Consider the following 4294-nt stretch of genomic DNA (forward strand, 5'->3'; position numbering starts at 1 on the left):
AATTTCCGAGCGATTCGGGATTCACGCGTGCTCGTGTCAGGGCCGAGGTCGCTGGACTTTCTGAGTTGCGACCTTCGCAGCGCGAGGTGATAGAGCAGCTAGTGCGGCGGATTGTGCCCGAGAAATCGCCGACATGCACGCATTTAATTCGGCACGAAATAGACGTGCAGGGTGCGCGGCCGGTGAAGACCCCTTTGAGGCGATACTCGCCGCAGGTAATGGACTTCATGCGCTGCGAAACGAAAAGGTGGTTGGAATCCGGGTTGATTCGAAGGTCGACTAGCGATTAGAGCAGCGCGCCAGTGATCGTGAAGAAGCAGGACGGCACAAATCGAATGTGTATCGATCTGAGACCGGTGTATAAAGCGACAAGGGCAGACGCATACCCGATGCCGAGTATCGATGCGATCCTTGATCGTTGGCGAGGGGCGCGATTTATTTCGAAGATCGATTTGAAAAATGCATACCTACAGGTACCGTTGAGCGAAGAAAGTAAGAAGTATACGGCATTCGCGGTTCCAGGGATGGGCCTGTTTGAATGCAATTATATGATCTTCGGGTTGATAAACGCGCCGGCAACATTCATGCGTCTGATGGATGCGCTATTCGGTCCGGAATTTGAGCCGTTTGTATTTAAATATCTCGACGACGTGATAGTCGTGACCGAGACTTTTAGCGATCATCTGGTGTGGCTCGAGCGGGCATTGGAAAGACTGGTTAACGCGGGACTCGAGGTAAACGTAGGGAAATGTGAATTCAGATGCTCGGAGGTGACATTTTTGGGATACCGTCTGGATAGCCAGCGGCTGCGACCTGACGCTGACCGGATTCAGCCGGTAGTTGAGTTTCCTCAGCCCAGAAATGTCAAACAACTGCGACGCTTCCTCGGCATGTGCGGATGGTATGCGCGATTTATTGAGCACGAGAGCGAAATGAAGGTGCCGCTAACGAAGCTCACGCGCAAAAGCGAACGCTGGCATTGGGGATCGGAGCAGGCCGAAGCATTTGAAAAACTGAAGAAGGCGCTAACGGAAGCCCCAGTGCTGGCGAGACCCGACTTTGCGAAAACGTTCTATATCCATTGCGATGCGTCGTCATATGCGCTGGGAGCGTGTTTGATGCAGAAGGACGCGGACGGTTTCGAGCACCCCATCTGCTACGCGAGCAGGATGCTCAATACGCATGAGCGAAATTACTCGGTATCAGAACTGAAGTGCGCGGCAGTAATAATGGGTATAAAGAAATTCCGCCCGTACGTTGAGGGAACGCATTTCGTGGTGGTTACTGATCACACAGCGCTCACGTGGCTGCGGAATAAGAAAGAGCCCGTAGGTAGACTTGCGAGATGGATTCTAGAGCTTCAGCAATACGATTTTGAGATCGTGTATAGGAAGGGTACATCATACATCATACTCCGGATACCTACATCATACGCCGGACGCGTTATCGCGCGCGTATGAGGACGGCGAGGAGGTAGCGTCATTCGCAACCATTACGGACCCAGACTACTTACAGCGCATGAGAGATGTTCTTGCGAGACCGGATAAATTCCGAAATTGGCGAGTAGAGGACGGAATGTTGTATAGATTCTCTTCCGATAAACTACTCGATCCAGTCACAAATCGCGAACAATGTTGGCGCTTAGTAGTACCGCTAGAGCGGCGGTTGCAATCACGACGCTCTCAGGAAGCTCGATTATAATCCGCTTAGCAAATACATGGATGATGCATATAGTGCACCATATGGCCAGCCGCGAGGCTGGCCAGGTCACTTTGTGCAAAATCTTTTGTCAAAGCGGCGGACGACAATTGTCTTCCTTAGCAGAGAACGGAGACTCCTCAAATAAACAACTCGATGTTTTAGGCGAGGACGTCGAAACTTCTCTCTTTTGTGTACGGGCATATACAAATGCTGAAGTACAAAATGCGTCACCGATTGCCCTCGACAAGCAACTAATGCTAGTCGACCCGAAGTGAATGCAATGTATATTTGAACGAAGACTTGCAATCACAAGTGCGGATGTGTGTACCTTCACGTGGTGGGGCTGAAAACGCTGTTTCTGCAAAGAAACAGTAGGCAAAACACACAACGCTTGCCCTCAGGGCTACAGGCCAACCGGCCAAACAAGATATAACAACACGGACCATAACAACACGTGGTGAGGTGCGGCCTGCAAACGCCCAAACATTCATCGCGGAGTCTACCACACCTCAAGAGCTCAACTCGAGCCCAGAAAAGCCAAAATCCGGGAGTCACTTGAGGGGAAATCTCTTGGGATTGTGGTACCGCGCGCCCTCTTAGAGGACGGGAGACCGCTCCGGGAGCTAGTTGCAGAGGGCCAATGGTCCCGGCAATCCGAATTTAATTCGGGTAGATAACAAATTTCCCCCTACCGACTGGCAATTGGTAGGTGCCACTACTGTGGGTAAAGAGTCGCGGCCGTGGTCATAGCAGCCACCCAAAGTTCTTTGCCTCGAGCTCCCGGAGTAAGGCCCGACACCAGTTGTGCGAGAGAACAGTCCACTGGGCCGAGTAACTCTCGATGACTAGAACGCACTACGGATGCCAAACCCTTAGGAAAATGTTTCCACAGAAGGGCAGCATCCTTCCTGCAAAGGAATTGTTTTTGAGCCCTAATAACTAAAGCAATTTTGCAATTGAAAGCGAAATTAGTGGCTGTCAGCTCCTTTTGAAAGCGAAAACCATGCACTGAAAGTCCATCAGATCCAGTGCTGCTAATGGCAAACACAGGCTAAGATGATAGTAAAGGCGAAAACCCGACATGCTCAGTCAAATGCTACTTTGGTTGCAACTCGTCTAACACCTAAACTAACCCGGACTTGACCAAACGAGGTTTGATTGAAAATCAAACCCAGCGTGAAATAAAAACACGCTGGTACACTCGTAATTAGTTTAAGTTATATTATAATAAGATTAGTCCTAAGCAATTAACTAAAATTTAAGCAATAGAATAAGCAGTAGTACAGTAAGTAGAAAATTAGTATTAAGATGCGTTAAAGAAAGTTACCGATTAAAAATTAAAAATGAATCATAAATCAAAAATCAAAATCAAAAATCAATCAGAAATCAAAAATCAAACAAAAGAAAATCAAATCAAAACAAAAATCAAAATCAAAATCAAAACTAAAAACAGATCAAAAGCTAGAAAAATAACTAGCTCAAAAATCAAAATGTAAATAAAAGAGCCATGGGACCCCGAACCCATGGAGAAACCCGATAAGGTAACCAAGCTCAAGCCCAAGTATACACGCACACGCACAAGTACTCACTGCTCGCACTTGAACGCCACTCGAACGCCACTTGCTTAGTTGAACGCGAAAGTTAACGCCAGGACTAAAGTTGAAAGCCACCCTCCAGACCGCCAGCAGCGATCCCAAAGGAGGAAAAATATAACTAGAAATTGCGTTGTACCTTGAAAGCGACATGGTCAACCACTCTAGGTATAACAAGGCGAGGAAACGTAAGCAGGAGATGACCGTCGAGAAACCAGAGCATTGCTCTAACACTCCGGTATCAACTCAGTTTCCTTCGCAATCAATCAAAACAGAAGAAAGCAAAGACGATTGCCCACCAGTTAAGAGGGTTTGTTTGAACGCACACCAAAACCCCGAACTGGGCCAGAAGTTGAGGATCATACAATTGAACCTCAACAAAAGGCAAGTAGCCAACGATGAGCTGGGAGTCATCATGACGGACAGAAATCTTGACATACAGGTGGCACTGGTGCAAGAACCATATCACTGGAATAACGCGATTTCAGGTATGGGCAGCATCGCAGCTATTCACGGATCCAAAAAGGGTGAAAAGATTCAAGCTGCGATACTTTACAATCCGCACAAGGTCACCGCTGTCAAGATCTCTAATCTGTGCGACTCCCATTGTGTTTGCGCACAAGTGGTCGGAGCCTTTGGCGAAATATACCTCGTAAGCATCTACTGCCAGTTCAGCCACAGCAGGAAGACCTATCTTGACAAACTAGCTGAGACTCTGAAGCAATTGAAAGGCAAAAGAGTCTTAGTTGGAATGGATGCAAATGCCAAGTCAAAGATCTGGTCTAACACACAGGACAAGAATGGAACAATCATTGAAGAATTCATAGACCAATTTGGGCTAACAGTGGCCAATAGAAGGGACCAACTTCCAACGTGCCGTAGCACGAGAGGCGAGACGGATATCGACGTAACTCTACACACGTCAAACCTGTCAAACCTCTTAGCTAGCTGGGCGGTGAAAGAATGGACCACCAGTGACCACAGGCCCATAGTGATTGAAC

This window comes from Phymastichus coffea, unplaced genomic scaffold (assembly GCF_024137745.1).
Source record: "Phymastichus coffea isolate CEN01 unplaced genomic scaffold, Cenicafe_Pcof_1.1 PCOF00021, whole genome shotgun sequence".
Taxonomy (NCBI): Eukaryota; Metazoa; Arthropoda; class Insecta; order Hymenoptera; family Eulophidae; genus Phymastichus; species Phymastichus coffea.